At 37.0% G+C, this 20,295-nt stretch overlaps 1 pseudogene; it reads right to left on the reverse strand.

Annotated features, from left to right (window-relative positions):
* Positions 1 to 1,999: 1,999 nt before the first annotated feature.
* On the reverse strand, positions 2,000 to 19,829 carry LOC106980105 (nascent polypeptide-associated complex subunit alpha-like; annotated as a pseudogene).
* Between the last annotated feature and the right edge of the window lie 466 nt (positions 19,830 to 20,295).

Raw genomic sequence — 20,295 nt, forward strand, 5'->3', positions numbered from 1 at the left:
GAATTAACAAAACTATATACATGTACACACATATACCTGTACATACACACACACACACACACACACACACTCACACACACACCCCAATTCATGAAGTGCTTGGAACATAGTAAGCAACCAATAAATGGTAACTATAATAATCATCTAGATGATTATCTCTTTATTAGGTCACAAAATATATAAAGCTTAACTCACAGACACAATGTAGAACATTATAGATATCAAATGTGATGAATCTATGTCCACGAGGCCTGTATCTGATTTAGCATGCCATCCTACAAGTCCAGCGATAACACTGTTAGCCCCAAAAGAACCAGGTTTGTAAAACTAGAGGTAGTAAAAAGTAGGTTAGGCAAGTCAGGGACACAGATTACATTGCACATCTTACAGATCAGGACTTCCCTATTCTTTATGATGAAAATTACAGTTGTCTAAGTAAGGGAAGTAGAAGAATAAAAGGAATATTTGCAAAGGTTAAATGCAAGAAAGTGCTAACAGGCTTGACCATGGTCTCTTTTTCCCCGTATGCTGTGCCTTTTATTCCTTTTATGAATGTGACTTATTCATTCCACATCTGACAGCCAGTATCTCCCTCTTCTCTTCACCAATTTTTCCCAGCCCTCCACTGCCATCCCCTCTGGAAACTATCAGTTTGTTCTCTATATTCAGAGGCCTGCTTCTTCTTTTTAGATTCCACTTATGAGTAGAATCATATGCATTTGTCTTTCTCAGTCTGACTAACTCCACTTAGCATAATACCTTCTAGGACCATCCATGTGTGTCAAATAGCATGATTTCAACCTTTTTTATGGCATATATATATATATATATATATATATCACATCTTTCTTATCCATTCATCTATTGATGGACACTTACGTTGCTTCATATCTTGGCTATTATAAATAATGCTGCAATAAACATAAGGGTGCATATATCTTTTTGAATTAGTGCTTTCATTTTCCTTGAAAATGTCCAATAGTGGAATTATTGGATCATAATGGTATTTCAATTTTTTGAGGAACCTCCATATTGTTCACATTGGTTGCACAAATTGACATTTCCACCAATACTATATGAAGGTTCCTTTTTCTCCACTTCCTCACCAACACTTGTTATTTCTTCTCTTTTATTTTGCCATTCTAACAGGTGTAAGGTAACATCTCCTTGTGGTTTTGATTTGCATTTCCCTGATGTTTAATGATTTTGAGCATCTTTTCATGTGTCTGTTGGCCATCCATATGTCTTCTTAAGAAAAGTGTCTATTCAGGTACTCTGCCAATTTTTTAATCAGTTTTTTTTTGTTTTGGTGCTGAGTTGTATAAGTTCTTTATGTATTTTGGATATTAACTCTTTTTAGATATATCATTTGCAAAAATCTTCACCCACTTAATAGGTTTCTTTTTTGTTTTGTTGATGGTTTCCTTTGCTGCACAGAAGCTTTTTATTTTGGTATATTCCCAATCGTTTATTATTGCCTTCATTTCCCTTGCCAGAGAAGATATAGCTAGAAAAATTTTGCTACTGCTGATGTCAAAGAAATCACTGCTTATGTTTCCTCCTAGGAGTTTTATGGTTTCAGGTCTTTAATCCATTTGAGTTCATATTTGTGTGTGGTGTTAGAAAGTAGCCCAGTTTCATTCTTTTGCATGTAGCTGACCAGTTTTCTAACACCATTTGTTATAGAGACCATCTTTTTCCCATTGTATATGCTTGCCTTATTTTTGGAAGATTAATAATTAATCATATAATCATGGGTTTATTTCTAGGCTTTCTGCTCTGTTCCATTGAACTATATGTTTATTTTTTGGGCCAGTACCATACTGTTTTGATGACTACAGATTTGTAGTATATCTTGAAATCTGGGATTGTGATACCTCTAGATTTGTTTTTTTGTTGTTCAAAATTGATCTGGATATTTGAGGTCTTTTGTGGTTCCAAACAAATTTTAATATTTGTTCTAGTTTTGTTTAAAATGCTGTTGGTATTTTGATAGGGATTTCTTTTTTTATCCAACAAGAAGCCATAACTTTATTAATGATAGAAACAGTACAAATTTCAAACCAAGCTTCAGTTATTCTTTTGAAACACCAACAAATGATCCTCATTTTCAGATGGTTATGTTGTTAATTCCATAATAGCATTTACAATGTCATTACTGTTGTTCCACAGGGCTTTGCTCTTGACACATTTGCTTGTGACATGACAAATTCTATGTCCTTAATCTTTACACCTCTTCTAAAAACCTCATCCTTTTCACTTTCCTCTTGTACAGTTGGAGTCTGTGTGTTTTCCTGAATGTTGAAGTCAGCTTCATCTTGAACTTTGAATTTCTCAGCAGCTACTAGTTGTGCCTCCTGACATAAATCCAATTACTTGGCTTCCCCTAAAACTATGTAGATATCAGAAGCTGGGTGTTTGTAGACATCTGGTTTTGTGATGACAAAGAGAATATTCTTAGGTTTCTGGACAGTGACTCGTAACCTGTTGAAGACTCAGTTTGGACATAGCCTTCCATGCCTTCTTTTCATTCTGGCTCTGTTGTGCTTTTTCTGACTGGTTCTTCATTGATTTCAGCTGATGCTGCCAGTTGAGCTTATTGCATATTTGCCAGTGTGGAATCCTGTTCCTCTAGCTATGGTAATGATTCATCACTATCAGATTCTTTTTTTTAATTTTTAATAAATCTTATTTACTTTTGAGAGAGAGACAGAATGTGAGCAGGGCAGGAGCAGAGAGAGAGACACAGAATTGGAAGCAGGCTCCAGGCTCTGAGCTGTCAGCACAGAGCCCGACGCAGGGCTTGAATTCACAGTGAGATCATGACTTGAGCCAAAGTTGGCCGCCAAACCGACTGAGCCACCCAGGTGCCCCATCACTGTCAGATCCTGTTCCAGACCCTGGCTCACAGCCTGGAGCTGTGGAAACTCCTACTCTGTAGAGAGGTTTTAGGGACTTCACCAGGCATTTTGTGCAGGGAATGCAAAACCAAGATTGTGGCAGAGAGTGAGCTAATAAGGACTTCATTGAATATGTAGATTGCTTTGGGTAATGTGGACATTTTAACAATATTAATTCCTCTAATCCATAAAAATGGAATATCTTTCCATTTTTTTGTGTCACTTTAATTTCTTTCATCAAATGTTTTATAGATTTCAGAGTACAGGTGTTTCACATTTTTTTGTTATTTCAAGGTATTTATTCTTTGGAGGGCAATTGTAAATAAAATTGTTTTCTTCATTTTCCTTTCTGCTACTTTGTTATTAATGTATAGTAATACTACAGATTATGGGTATTTATTTCGTATCTTGCAACTTTACTGAATTAATTTATTACTTCTAGTAATGCTGGTGGAGTCCAGGATTTTCTATGTATAATATAATGTCATCTGTAAATAGTGACAGTTTAAATTCTTCTTTAACAATATAGACACTTCTGAGGAGCCTGGATGGCTCAGTCAGTTGAGTGTCTGACTCTTGATCTCAGCTCAGGTCTTGATCTCAGGGTCATGAGTTCAAGCTCCATGCTGGGCGTGAAGCTTACTTTAAAAAACAATATAGATGCCTCTTATTTCTTTCTCTTGTCTGATTGCTGTGGCTAGGTCTTCCAGTACTATGTCAAATAAAAGCTGTTAGAGTGGACATATTTGTCTCATTCCTGATCTTGGAGGAAAATCTCTCAGGTTTTCACCATTGTGTATGAAGTTACCTGTGGGTTTTTCATATGTCCGTGGTCTCTCTTTAAGTCTTTAAGTTTTTTCTAGTTCAGGATCTTCTGAAACCTGGACTTACTCTCTTCTACATTATTATCTTATTCTGGTCTAGTGACCATTCTTATCAGCATGCAAATGAGGAAAAAAGAACCCTCTCATTATTCCATGCTCCCCTTCTGCTACTGCCCAAATCCTCTGCTCTTTACGACAGAAAAACATCTTTAAACTATCACCTAGAGTCACTGTATCCACTACTTTACCTAAGTTTCTAAACTCAAACCCACTCCGATTGGAATTAAAAATTAAAATTCCACTGAAATTATTCTTTTCAAGGTCACTAACGGCATCTATATTCCTAATAGGTAGAAACTTCTTTGTCCTTATTCAAGCACTGGGAAGCAATCACTCTCTCTTATTCTCGAAATACTTTTTTATTTTATCTTATTGTCACAATATTCACCTGGGTCTCTTTTTACCTAACTGGCCTCTCCTCATTTCCCTTACTTATTTCTCTTCCTCTGTTCAATCTCTAAATGTTGGTATGTCTCAGTGTTTGAAACCCCTCTTTCCCATCCACACTTTCTCTCTAGAAAATTTTATGCAGCTGCACAACCATATACAAACCATCTATACGGGGATGGGACTCTTTTAACTATATTCCTGAACTCCAGACTTGTATATCCAACTACTTAATTTATCTTACCACTTGTATATTCAATAGGCATCTCAAACTTAACATACCCAAGCAGAAATCTTGATGTCACAAACACACAAAACCTGATCTTCCTCCAGCCTTTCCCACCGCATGAGATGGTACTACTATCCATCAGGTCACTCAAACAAACAAACAAAAAAGGGAATAAGCCTTGATTCTCTTCTTTTACTATAGTCCTAAACCAAATCTGCCAGACTTTCCTATGAATTTTTCCTTGAAAGAATATCTCAAATCCATCTACATTCCTCCATATCTATGGCTAATACCCTATCCAATAATTTCTCTTGCCTAGATTGCCACAATAGCCCCTGACAGGTCTGCATACTTACATTGTTACCTCAGTATGGTCCATTCTACAAGAGCAGTGAAGGTCATCTTTTTCAAATATAAGTTAGATTATTTAATTACCCTCCCTAAAGACCTCCAAAAGCTATCTATTACTATCATTTAAAAATCAAAATATTTTAACACAAACAACTAGATCCTATTTGATTTGCTTCTACCCCATTTCATGTCATACCACTACCTCTTTATCACTATGCTTCAGCCATACTAGCCTTTCTGTCCCACTGACATGTAACACTCTTAATTCTTCCTCTGTCTATAGATTTTTCCCCGGACTTCACATGGATGGGTTCTTCTAATCATCCAAATTTCAGTTCAATGTCACCTAGTTACTCTATATCATATCACCTTGTTTTCTTTTACCTTAAAACTAATCATTATCCAACATTATCTTCCTTTTTTTATTACCAGTCTACTCCCATATAAAACCATAATATAAGCTACACAAGAATAGGGACTTTGCTATCATGTTCAACATTATACTTTCTACCTCTAGAACAGTGTTTGGCAGTTAATAAGCTCCATGAAGTCAGAATTGTGGCATGTTTATCACTATATCTTCATGGCCTGGAAGATTTCCTGATGTATAGTAAGTACTCAGTAGATATTTGTTGAGTAAATAAATAGTGGGAATGAAATAAATATTTGCACAATTAATCTCAGTCTAAGGTTAGCCAAGTTTTGATTTAGACCAATTATTTGTCTTAGGCTTAATACTGTATACAGTGTGAGCCTTGAAAATATTCATAAGATACAAAGAGAAAGTAATCCTGTAGATATCACTCATTCCTTGCTTTAATCATCAATCCTCTTCCGTTTAGAGACACAGGTTCCTGTCTCTCTCTAACACCTCTCTTTTCCATCCATTTTCCTAAAAATTTTTACCCACCCACACAACTCTTACAGACCACTTTTTGAGAATAAGTCCCACATTTTAATTATAATACTAGTTAGCCTTCACATTCAGCTATTACACCTTAGGTGCACAAAATTTCCTAACACCACCCTTGGAGATGAACATTGACCATTTCAGAAGAATCAGTTTAGGATTTTCCTGGGAATGTCAATGCTTTCAGAATATGCTTGATGCTAAGGAAGATAATACCATTGATGGTTGGGTAGAACCAAGGAAATTTTCCACATGCCAAAGAAAGAAAGAAAAAGAAAACACAGAAAAGACAAGAAAATTAGAGGACTGTCATGGAAGCCCAATAACTACATAATATGACTCACAGAAAAATAAAAGAGAAAAAAATAGGGATTAAATAATCAATGAATTTTTAAAATTTTTCCAGAACTGAACAATATGAGTTACTGGAATGCAAGGGTCTACAAATTCCTGGTACAATGGGTAAAAATATACCCGCATTGGTGTATAATCATAAAATTGCATACCACTGGGTACAAAAAGACCACAAACTTCTGCAGACAAAAAAAGGTTTTATCTAGAATCAGTATGGTAATGAACTCATCAATAACAACACTGAGGCTGAAAAACAGTTAAGCAATGCTTTAAAAATTCTAAGGGACATTTATTTCCAACGTGAAACTCTATCTCCTAAAGGACCAATTAAGTGTGAATGCAGAATTTAAAACTTTTTCAGATATTAAAGAATGAAAATAATTAATAAATGCTTTTCATGTACCTTTTCTCAAGAAGCTAATAACAGATAAACCCACTAAAATAAGAGAGGAAACCAAAAACAAAAAAAAGAGGACCCTAAGTTCACTTTGTCCCATCAGGATAACTAACACAGAAAATGACCCCAAAACTGGCAGAACACAATCACCACAGTTAACTGTAGAGGGGTAGAACAAAAAGGGTAGAATGGGCAGAGACACAGTTTGGAACCAAACTCCTGGTAAGACTAACCACAAACAGGAGGGACACTATAAGCTTTGAGAAGGTAGAGGAACAAACCCTACGTCAGGCACCCCAGACGTGGGGTACCTGCAATAAGAAGATGAATCCCCATAACACTTGGCTTCAAAAACCAGTGAGGCTTAACTTTACAGGTTTGAACAGCCAGCAGGGCTTCACTCTGAGTATTTTAAAAATAAGCAGACTTAGGTCTGGGACAGCCAGAGGGTGATAGGGAACTGAGTACATACCCTTAAAGAGACAGTATAATAAACAACCCCTCCAAAATACAGCATGGAATCAGTAGTTTGAAAAGCGCTTGAAATATATGAGGAGATTTATTTACTAAATTCAGGGTGTGCACAGGAAGGGCAGTGATCTTTAGGAGACTTTTCCCAAACGAAAGAGCTGGTGGGCACTATTTCTCTCTCCACCCAGCCTAGATGGCTAGACACCTGTGGGAACTAGCATGACACTCTCCACCTAGCTTGCCAACACCATGTACTCTGCACACTTCATTCTCTTGTGGATTCTACCCATATAAACCACCCCATTTGGCAGTAGTCCATCCAAAGTGGTTCCTGATACATCTTATTCTGCAAGTAACCATAACAATGACCAGCACCACTCCAAAGTTACTCCTGCCCAAGAAAGGGAGAAATAACCATACACATGAATTCAACTTCAGCCCCAGCAGTGGGTTGGAGGCAAACATTTGATCTGACTGCTACCCCACCCACCAACAGAGGGAAGCACAAAGATAAAGACCTATAGTTGCAGTCATTGCAACCCCAACAGACAGACATCTGATCTAACTGCAGACCATCCTCTCAGGGAACAATACAGGAGAGCACCCTGTACTTTGGTGGCACCACAGCCCCAGAAAATGAGTTGAAGGCAGGCATCAGCTTTGACCCAAGTACAGGCCCAATGTAGCCCAAGACTGGTCCTTAACAACAAAGGGAACAAACTCTGCCAACAGCAAGAAAAGTGGTCCATTGCAGCTGAATGAAGAGAAATATGGTTCAGCCACAATAGTAGAATGCAGACAATTCACATATAGGACACCCCTGAAGCACCCGGTTCTGGTGAACAGGGGACATAATTCTACAGGGAATTTCAGGAACTTTTCTTGGTAAGGTTACCACTTTCAAAAGCAGGAGATATAGCTCACTTTCTTAATACACAGAAACAAACACAGAGAGTTAAACAAAATGAGGAAACAGAGGAATATGTCATAAATGAGGGAATAGGATGAAATCCCAGCACAATAGCCAAATGAAACAGATAAGTAATATGACCAATAGAAAATTCAACCTACTGCTCTTAATATACTTACTGGACTTGAGAAAAGAGTGGAAAATCTCGGTGAGACCTTCAGCAAAGAGATACATCATATTAAAAAGAACCAATCAGAGATGATGAACTCAATAGATGAAATTAAGAATATTCTGCAGGGAATCAATAGTGGATTAGAGGAAGCATAAGAACAAATCAGTGAGCTGGAAGAAAAAGTGCTAAAAAAGCAACCAAGCTGAAAAACAAAAACAAAAAAAGAATAAAAAGTAAGTATAGGTTAAGGGAAGGGTGCCTAGGTAGCTCAGTCAGTTAAGAGTCCAACTCTTGATTTTGGCTCAGGTCATGGTCTCGTGGTTCATGAGTTCAATCCCTGCATCATATTCTGTGTTGGCAGTGCAGAGCCTGCTTGGAATTCTCTCTCCCTCTCTCTGTGTCCGTCCCTGCCCCTCTCTTTCTCTCTCTCCCTCTCTCAAATTAAATAAATAAACTTAAAAAATTGGTTAAGGGAACTCAACAACATCATAGAGCATAATAACCTTGCCATTATAGTGACCCCAAAAGAAGAAGAGAGAAAAAAGGTGAAGAAAATTTATTTGAAGAAATAATAGCTGAAAATGTCCCTAATATGGACAAAGAAACAGACATCCAGATCCAGGAGGTACAGAGATTTGCCAAAAAGATCAACCCGAATAGGTTCACACAAACATAATTAAAATGGAAAAACAGTAGAGATAAAAAAATAATTTTTAAATCAGGAAAAGAAAACAGTTACATACAAGGGAAATCACATAAGGTGATCCACTGATTTTTTAGCAGAAACTTTGCAGGCCATAAGGGAGTGGCATGATGTATTCAAAGTGCTGAAAGAAAAAAAACAGCAACCAAGAATACTGTATCCAGCAAGACTGTCATTCAGAATTTAAGGATAGATAAACAGTTCCCCACACAAATAAAAGTTACAAGTGTTGATCACCACTAAACCAGCCTTACAAGAAATGTTAAAGGAAATTCTTTGAGTGGAAAAACGCCAAAATCAAAAGTAAGAAAATTAAGAAAGGGGAAAACTTCAGTTAAATCGAAACACAATAAAAGTAGTAGATTAATTACTTATAAAATCAATATGGAGGTTAAAGCACAAAAGTAGTAAAAGCAATTATATCTATAAAACTCACTCAAGGGATTCATGAAATAAAAGGATGTAAATATGACATCATATACATAAAATGTTGGGGGAAAATAAAATTTAATGCTTTCAGAATGGGTTCAAACTTAAGCTACCAACAATTTAATACAGACTGCTATATGCATAGGATGTTGTCCGTCAACCTAATGGCAACCACAAATCTAAACCCTATAATATGTATGCAAAAAATAAAAAGAAACGAATCCAAGCATATCACTAGAGAATATAATCAAAGCACACAGAAAGAGCAAGAGAAGAAACAGAGAACTACAAAAACAACAAAAGAAAACAAATAACAAAATGTCAATAAATACGTATCTAACAAGAATTACTTTGAACGAAAACGGACTAAACGCTCCAATAAAAAGACACAGGGTGACTGATTGCACAAAAAGAACACACACTATATGATTACATTCATACGTGGAATTTAAGAAAAAAAAACAAATCAGCATAGGGGAAAAGAGAGAGAGAGAGAAAACAAGAAAAAGACTCTTAACTAAAGAGAACAAATTGATAGTTACCAGAGTGGAGGAGGGTGGGACCATGGGTTAATAGGTTATAGGGATTAAAAGGTTCACTTGCTGTGACGAACACAGTGATGTATGAAATTGTTGAATCACTATATAGCACACCCAAAACTAATATTACACTGTATGCTAACAAACTGGAACTTAAATAGAAATGTTTTTAATAAATAAATAAATAAATAAATAAGACACAATCATATGTTGCCTACAAGAGACTCACTTCACACCTAAAGAAACATGCAGATTGAAAGTAAAAGGATGGACTTAGATTCCACCCACATCTGCCTAAATAACCCAGAAAACAGCCACAAGACTAGCAGAATGAACTGTCTGGAGCAAGCGTAGACAAGAGATGCAAGGAAGAGGGTAGGAAGGGTGCAGAGATTGTGCACACCACATGGACTGGTGGTAGGGAGCCAGGCGGTGGAGGGGCAGCCCAACCAGCAAGGCAGAGCCCCCAAGTCTGACTTGCAAAAGCGGAGGGGCCAGATCCCATGAGTTCTGACAGCCAGCGGCACTTAACATCTGGAATGTTAGAAGTCAACAGCTCTGCTCCAAGAGCGGGAGGGCGAGAGGACAACAGGGGGAAGAGTTGTTGAGCCTTGGAAGACAGAGCTTGGCTCCACGGGGAATAAAGGTGCTGGTCAGTACAATCTCCCTCTCCCATTCCCCAGCCGAAATCCCAAAGGGAACCAGTTCCCATCACCAAACTTGCTTGCACCGCACAAACACCCGATGCTGTACTTCTGAGGATGCATCCCTCTGAAGGCTCTGCCTCCCTCCTGGTGCTGCAGGACCCCTCCCGCAGGGGACCACTGATGGCAAAGCAAGCTAAGCCTGCCCCTCCCACCCCTGTGCACCTTGCAGATACACCCCAGCTAATATGCCAGATCCCATAGAAGCAGCACCACAAGCCTGGCAATGTGCAAGTAGCCCAGACAGGGGCCACACCACTCCACAGTGAGTCCTGCCCCTGGGAGAGGGGAAGATAAGGTACACACCAGTCTGACTGTGGCCCCAGCGGTGGGCTGGGGACACACATTGGATCTGACTGCGGCCCCGCCCACCAACACAAGTTACTCCAGACAGCACAGGGGAAGTGCCCCACAATTCCTCGCCACTCCAGGGACTATCCAAAATGACATAACAGAATTCTTCTCAAAAGAAACTCCAGGAGGTAGTGACAGCTAACAAATTGATCAAAAATTATTTAAACAGTATAACGAACCATGAATTTAGAATAATAGTAATAAAATTAATCACTGGGCTTGAAAAAAGCATAGAGGACAGCAGAGAATCTATTACTACAGAGATCAAGGGACTAAGAAACAGTCATAAGGAGCTAAAATTGCTATACATGAGGTACAAAATAAAATGGAGGCGACCACAGCTCAGATTGAAGAAACAGAGGAGAGAATAGGGGAATTAGAAGATAAAATTATGCAAAAAGAGGAAGCTGAGAAAAAGAGAGATAAAAAAAATCCAGAAGTATGAGGGGAGAATTAGAGAACTAAGTGATACACCCAAACAGAACAATATCCGTATAATAGGGATTCCAGTAGAGGAAGAGAGAGAAAGGTGCTGAAGGTGTATTGAACAAACCATAGTTGAGAACTTCACTGATCTGGGGAAGAAAACAGGCATTGAAATCAAAGAGGCACAGAGAACTCCCTTCAGATGTAACTTGAATTGATCTTCTGTGTGACATATCATAGTGAAACTGGCACAATACAAGGAAAAAGAGAAAATTCTGAAAGCAGCTAGGGATAAACATGCTCTAACATATAAAGGGAGACCCATAAGACTAGTGACGAATCTATCTACTGAAACTTGGCAGGCCAGAAATGAATGGCAGGAAACTTCAATGTGATGAACAGAAAAAATATGCAGGTGAGAATCCTTTACCCAGCAAGTCTGTCATTCAGAATAGAATGAGAGAGAAAGGTCTTCCCAAACAAACAAAAACTGAAGTAATTCATCACCACTAAACCAGCCCTACAAGAAATCCTAAGGGGGATTCTGTGAGTGAAACGTTGCAAGGACCACAAAGTAACAGAGACATCACTACAAGCATGAAACCTACAGATATCACAATGACTCTAAACCCCTATCTTTCTATAATAACACTGAATGTAAATGGACTACATGCTCCAATCAAAAGACATAGGGTATCAGAATGGATAAAAAAAACAAGACCCATCTATTTGCTGTCCACAAGAGACTCATTTTAGACCTGAGGAAACCTTCAGATTGAAAGTGAGGGGATGGAGAACTATCTATCATGCTACTGGAAGTCAAAAGAAAGCTGGAGTAGCCATACTTATATCAAAGTAGACTTTAAATTAAAGGCTGTAACAAGAGATGAAGAAGGGCATTATATAATAATTGCAGGGTCTGTCCATGAGGAAGAGCTAACAATTATAAATGCCTATGCACCGAATACGGCAGCCCCCAAATACATAAAACAATTAATCACAAACATAAGCAACCTTGTTGATAAGAATGTGGTAATTGCAAGGGACTTTAATACTCCAATTACAACAAAGAATAGATCATCTAGACACAGGATCAATGAAGAAACAAGGGCCCTGGATGATACATTGGACCAGACGGACTTGACAGATATATTTAGCACTCTGCATCCAAAAGCAACAGAATATACTTTCTTCTCGAGTGCACATGGAACATTCTCCAAGATAGATCACATACTGGGTCACAAAACAGCCCTTCATAAGTATACAAGAATTGAAATCATACCATGCATACTTTCAGACCACAATGCTATGAAACTTGAAATCAACCACAGGAAAAAGTCTGGAATGCAAACTGGTGTAGCCACTCTGCAAAACAGTGTGGAGTTTCCTCAAAGAATTAAAAATAGAGCTACCCTATGACCCAGCAATAGCACTGCTAGGAATTTGCCCAAGGGATACAGGAATGCTGATGCATAGAGGCACTTGTACCACAATGTTTATAGCAGCACTTTCAACAATAGCCAAATTAGAGAAAGAGCCTAAATATCCATCAACTGATGAATGGATACAGAAATTGTGGTTTATATACACAATGGAGTACTACGTGGCAATGAGAAAGAATGAAATATGGCCTTTTGTAGCAACATGGATGGAACTGGAGAGTGTTATGCTAAGTGAAATAAGTCATAGAGAGAAAGACAGATACCATATGTTTTCACTCTTATGTGGATACTGAGAAACTTAACAGAAGACCATGGGGAAGGGAAGGAAAAAAAAATGAGGTTAGAGAGGGAGGGAGCCAAAACATAAGAGACTCTTAAAAACTGAGAACAAACTGAGGGTTGATGGGGGTTGGAGGGAGAGAAGGGTGGGTGATGGGTATTGAGGAGGGTACCTGTTGGAATGAGCACTGGGTGTTGTATGGAAACCAATTTGACAATAAATTTCATATTTAAGAACAAAAAAATTAAAGGGATGGAAAAACATTTATTATACAAATGGAAGTGAAAAGAAACCTAAAGATAACAATACTTATATTAAACAAAACAAACTTTCAAACAAAGACTATAGTAAGGGACAAAAAAGGACACCATATAACCATAAAGGGTACAATCCAAGAAGAAAATATACCAATTACAAATACTTATGAACCCAACATGGAAGTATCCAAATATATAAAACAATTAATAACAAGCATAAAGGAACTCACTGATAATAATACAATAATAGGGGACTTTAACATCCCACTTACATTAATGGACAGATCATCTAAACAAAATCATCAAGGAAACCAAACAATTGGCTTTGAATGACACACTGCAACTGATAGGTTTAACAGATGTATTCAGAACATTCCAATCCAAAAGAGCAGAGTACACATTGTTCTCAAGTGCACATGGAACATTCTCCACAATAGATCACATGTTAGGTTACAAAACAAATCTCAACAAATTTGAAAAGATTGAAATAACATGCATCTTTTCAAACCACAACACTGTGAAACTAGAAATCAACCACAAGAAAAAAATCTGAAAGGCCACAACTACCTAAGCTAAATAACATATGACTAAACAATAAATGGGTCAATGAATAAATCAAAGAGGAAGTTTAAAAATGCATGTATTGTGGTTTTGACTTGTATTTCCCTGATGATGAGTGATGTTGAGCATTTTTTCATGTGTTGGTTGGCCATCTGGATGTCTTCTTTGGAGAAGTGTTTATTCATGTCTTTTGCCCATTTCTTCACTGGATTATTTTTTGGGTGTTGAGTTTGATAAATTCTTTATAGATTTTGGATACTAACCCTTTATCTGATATGTCATTTGCAAATATCTTCTCCCATTCTGTCAGTTGCCTTTTAGTTTTGGGTGTAAATTAAAAAAAAATAGAAAATAAAACAAGTTAAAATTAAAAAATAAAAAAATAAATAAAATAAATAAAAAACGCATGCAGACAAGTGAAAATGAAACACAACAGACCAAAATCTTTAGAATGCAGCCAAAACTGTTCTAAGAGGGAAGAGTATAGCAATACATACCTACATAAATGAGCAAGAAAAAAGAACAAGCAAAGTCCTAAGCCAGTGAAAGGAAGAAAATAATAAAGATTAGAGCAGAAATAAACAAGATAGAGACTAAAAACACCCAATGTAACAGGTCAATGAAACCAGGACCTGATACTTTTGAAAGGTCAAAAAAATTATAAAACTTTAGACAGACTCATCACAGAAAAAAAGACATAAAGGGGGACTCAAATAAATAAAATTAGGAGGAGAAATAAAATAAAAAATAAAATGAAGGAGGAAAAATAAAAACCAACACCACCAATATACAAGGGAATATAGGAGAATATTATGAAACAGTATATGCCAACAAATTGAATAACCTATAAGTAATAGATAAATTCTAGAAAGATATAATCTTTCAAAACCAAATCAGGAAATAATAGAAAATTGAAGAGACTGATTACTAGCAATAAAACTGAACCAGTAAGTGAAAAACTGCCAACAAATAGAAGTCCAGGACCAGATGGCTTCACAGGTAAATTCTACCAAACATTCAAAGAGAAGCTAATACCTATTTTCTTGAATTATTCAAAAAAAAATGGAAGATGGAGGACAGATTTCAAATTCAATCTACAAGGACAGCATTACCCTGATACTAAAAACAGATAAAGACACCCCCAAAAAAGAAAACTACAGTTCAATATCTCTGATAAACATAGATGCTAAAATTTTTAACAAAATATTACCAAACCAAATCCAAAAATGCATCAAAAAATCATTTCACATGACCAAGTGGGGTTGATTCCCAGGATGCAAGGGTAGATCAGTATTAGAAAATCAATGTGATACATGACACTAACAAGAGAAAGACAAAAGCCACATAATCATTTCAGTAGATGCAGAAAAAGCATTTGACAAACTACAACATCCATTCATGATAAAAATTCTCAACAAACTAGAGTTAGAGGGAATATACCTCAACATAATAAAAGCCATATATGAAAAACCCACAGCTAACATCATGCTCAATTTTCCTCTAAGATCAGGAACAAGGTAAGGGTGTCCACCCTCACCAATTTTAGAAACCCTAGCCACAGCTATCAGACAACAAAAGTATAATAAAATAAAATAAAATAAAATAAAATAAAATAAAATAAAACAATACAATACAATACAGTAAATAAAAGGCATCCAAACTGGTAAGGAAATTTTAAAACTGTCACTATCTGCAGATGACTTGATACTGTATAGAAAAAAAAAAAAACTAAAAATTCCACCAAAAACTACTAGAACTGAAAAATGAACTCAGTAAAGTCTCAGGATACCAAATTAATATACTGAAATATGTTGCATTTCTATACACTAATGATAAAATAGCAGAAAGAGAAATTAAGAAAGCCATCCCATTTAAAATTGCACCAAAAAGAATAAAATACCTAGAAATAAACTTAAACAAGGAGGTGAAAGACTTGTACTTTAAAAGCTATAGCACACTGATAAAAGAAGTTGAAGATAACAAACAAATGGAAAAAAAATATTCCATGCTTACGGATGGGGAGAACAACTATTGCTAAAATGTCTATACTACCCAAAGCAATCTACAGGTGTAATGCAATCCCGATCAAAATACCAACAGTATTTTTCACATTACTAAAACAAACACTCCTAAAATGTGTATGGAAACATAAAATACCTTGAATAGCCAAAGCAATCTTGAAAAAGAAAACAAAACTGGAGGCAACACAATTCCAGATTTCCAGATTACACAGTTATAGTTATCAAAACAGTATGGTACTGACACAAAAATAGACACATAGATCAATGGAAGATAATAGAAAAAAAAAACAGAACTAAACCCATAATACTAGAGCCAATTATTCTTTGATAAAGAAGACAAGAATATCCAATAGGAAAAACACAGTCTCTTCAATAAATGATGTTAGGTAAAGTGCACAATTACATTCAAAAGAATGAAACTATAACATCTTCTTACACCATTCACAAAAATAAATTCAAAATGGATTAAGGACCTAAATGTGAGATATGAAACAGTAAAAATCCTAGAAGAGAGCAAGGATGTAGTTTATCTGATATCCCCTGTGGCAACATCTGTAATAAAAAAAAAAAAAAGTCTATAGATCTGTCTCCTGGGGCAAGGGAAACAAAAGTAAAGATACACTATTGGGATTACATAAAAATACAGAAGATTTGAACAGCTAAATAAGCGATCATCAAAACTAAAAAACAACCTACTGGATGGGAGAAAACATTTGCAAATGACATATCCTATAAAGTGTTAGTATCCAAAATATATAAATAACTGATACAACTCAACACACAAAGAACAAAACAATCCAATTAAAAAATGGACAGTACACATGAGCAGACATTTCTCCAAAGAAGACATACACATGGCTAACAGACACATGAAAAGATGCTCAACGTCACTTTTCATCAGGGAAATGCAAATCAAAACTACAATGTGGTACTACCTTGCACCTGTCAGAATGGCTAAAATCAACAACAGGATAAACAAGAAGTTTTGGCAAAGATGTGGAGAAATAGGAACTCTTTGCACTGTTGATGGGAATGCAAACTGGTGCATCCACTCTTGAAAACAGTATGAGGCCTCCTCAAAAAGTGAAAAATAGAACTATCTTATGATCCAGTAATCACACGACTAGATATTCACCCAAAGAATACAAAAACACTAATTTTAAGGAACATATGCACCCCTATATTTATAGCAACATCATTTGCAATAGCCAAATTATGGTAGCTCAAGTGTCCATCAATAGATTAATGTATAAAGAAGAGGTTTTATATATATATATATATATATATATATATGTATATATATATACACACACACACAATGTATATATATGTGTGTGTGTGTAATGTATATATACATATAATATATACATATAATATACATAATAATATAATATATAATGTATATATATGTGTGTGTGTAATGTATATATACACAATGTATGTATACATATATATAGTATATAATATATATGTGTGTGTGTGTGTGTGTGTGTGTGTGTGTATATATATACACAATGGAGTATTACTCAACCATAAAAAAAAAGAACAAAATCAGGATACCTGGGTGGCTCAGTCACTTAGGTATCTGACTCGATTTCGGCTTGGGTCATGATCTCATGGTTCATGAGATCAAGCCCAACTTTGGGGTCTGCGCACTGACAACATGGAGCCTGCTTAAGATTCTCTTTCTCCCCCCTTCCACTCTCCCCCTACTTTCTCTCTCGCTCTCTCAAAATAAATAAGTAAACTTAAGAAAAAGAATGAAATCTTGCCATTTACTATTACATACATGGAACTAGAGAGTACAATGACAAATAAATAAGTCAGAGAAAGACAAATACCATATGATTTCACTCATGTGGAATTTAAGAAACAAATGAACAAAGTAAAAGAAAGAAAGCATGGAGAGAGAGAAACCAAGAAACAGACTTAATTATAGAGATCAAACTGATAGTTATCAGAAGGAAGGTGGGTGAGGACATAGGTGACATAGGTGAAATAGGTGATGGGAATTAAAATGTACACTTATCATCATGAAGACTGAGTAATGTGTAGAATTGTAGAATCACTGTATTGTACACCTGAAACTAATACAATGTATGTTAACTTTACTGGAGTTAAAATTAAAAGCTGTAAAAAAAGAAATGCATATGTTTTCCCTCATCTTTTGATTGGCACACAAAGCAATAGATTAGTTTCTTCCAGATGAAGATATTCAGCAGATCAGATAGGTGTCTAAGGAGGATAACTGGAATCTTGCCTGAGAAATCGCACTCTGGGAAGAAGTGGAGTATAAGGAACTCTACCTAGAGGCAAAGCATGATGAAAATGTACCCCCAACAGGTCTATTTTAAGCCCTCCCAGAAGGCCTTACGTGTATGTGTGTGTGTGTGTGTGTGTGTGTGTGTGTGTGTGCTTATTGGCATTGGAGGTAGGAACAGGGAGATCTGAGAATGAAAACACAATCCTTTTGACTGTCAGCAATCCATCTTACCAGAAAGAAAAGGCATTTTTCATCACACACTATCCAATATCAGTCTTCTTTTCCTCACACTTACACAATCCATTTCACTTTTCAGTGCAATGGAATCAAAGAAGAGGAGGTCAGAATAGATAAGAATAACAACAACAAAATATTGCTTCAGGGAGGATTCAGAAAAAAACTACCTGCTAAGAATATCAAGCAGTATTTTGCCTATTGTCCCTACAGTGGAGAACCTCTGGCTAACTAACATGACCCAGAACTCTAAATGTCATATGGTCCATAGCTTCTTGATACTGAATGCCTAAGCCATAAAAATACAACACAACTCTAAACATAAATCATACTACCATGAAGAACACAAGACATAAGATATCAGGGAAATATATAGTCCTTTTTGGTAAAGAATTAAGACCCCTTCATTGCAACCCAAGATTCATAGGAAGAAATAAGTGTTATTTTACCAAAAATTAAAAACAGAAAGGATTTCAATGTTGCATGTGGTTCTGATCCTCAGGTTGGAAATATAACATTGCTTTTTTAATCTAAACATGTTTAGCCTTTACTAAAAATTCAGAGGCGTGCCTGGGTGGCTCAGTTGGTTAAGCATCCAACTTTCGCTCAGATGATGATCTTATAGTTTTTGAGCTTGAGCCCCGCATCAGGCTCTGTGATGACAGCTCGGAGCGTGGAGCCTACTTCAGATTCTGTGTCTCCCTCTCTCTCTGCCACTCCCCCCTCTCTCTAAAAAATAAATAAACATTAAAAAATTCAGAAATGTTTGCCTCCTTTAAAAACTAGAGTTGCTTTTGTCTTGGATGATGGCAGAGGAGTAGGAAGACCCTAGGCCCAGCCCATTCCATGAACACAGCTAGATAACTATCAAATCATTCTAAATACACCAGAAATTGACCTAAAGAGTGGCAGAACAAACTTTACAACTAAAGGCAGAGAAAAGGCCACATCAAAGAAGGGAGGAAGTGTAGAGATACAGTTTAGAAGAGAAACAGATTGTGGCCACTGACACGGAAAGGGAGCTGCAGTCATGTACAAGGAAGAGAGACAAACTAACACACAGGGGAGTGCACAGGAACACTGAATCCCCATAGCAATTGGCTTGGAAAATAGGAGGGGCTGAATTACATGACTTCTGGAAATGAGTGGGGTTTAATGCCTGGAGTCTTAAAGGTCAGTGGGTTTGACTGGGATAAAGCCCAGAAAGCATTACATTACTTTTGGAAAAGAGGCAGACAAACAACCCATGGACATACAGTATGGAAACATCAATATGAAGAGCAACTGGGGCTCATGGTGGGTAGGTTACTTGCTGTTTTTGGAGTGCATCCCGGAGAGGCAGCAGTCATAAAGAGAACCCTCCAGAACTGAGGAAATGGCTGTAACCATTTTGCTCCCCCATATCTCAGCATAACCACAGGGCTACCTGTGGGAAGCACCACAGTGCCAACACTCACTACCTACCTTTCTTACCCCAATCCCTGCCCCCCATGCTACAGTGCATCTGCCCTTCCCAGTCACTCTTACCCCAGTTCCAGTATGGTGGGCCTTCTCCCCCAGAACACTGGCCCAAACCACTGCCAACACCATATCTCCAAACCTGAGAGTTTTGCAAGGCCTCAGTACTGGTGGCAGTGGTGACAAGCCTCATTTCACAAGTAGACCAGAGCACACCTAGTACCGCATGCAGACCAGGATCTAAACACTGCCCACAACAAATAAAGAGAGCCTCTGCAGACAAATGGCCTGAGAGATAGAGTGGACAGAACAAAGGAACAAACACATGCAGCAAACATTGGAGACACTCTTAGAACCACCAGGACCAGGGGAACAAGGGACACTACATGGCAGAGCATTACAGGATTTCTTCATAAGACCATTACCCTCAAGAACAGGAGATGTAACTGATTTTCCTAACACACAGTAACAGGCACAGAGACTTACACAAAATGACAAGACAGAGAAATTTATCTCAAATGAAAGAACAGGACAAGGCCAGATATAAGTAACATGTCTGATTAAATATTTAAAACACTGATCATAAGGGTACTCAATGGATTTAAGAAAACACTCAAAGACATGAGTGGGTCCTTTAACACAGAAATAAGGAATAACAT

Source organism: Acinonyx jubatus, chromosome X (genome assembly GCF_027475565.1).
Source record: "Acinonyx jubatus isolate Ajub_Pintada_27869175 chromosome X, VMU_Ajub_asm_v1.0, whole genome shotgun sequence".
Classification (NCBI taxonomy): Eukaryota; Metazoa; Chordata; class Mammalia; order Carnivora; family Felidae; genus Acinonyx; species Acinonyx jubatus.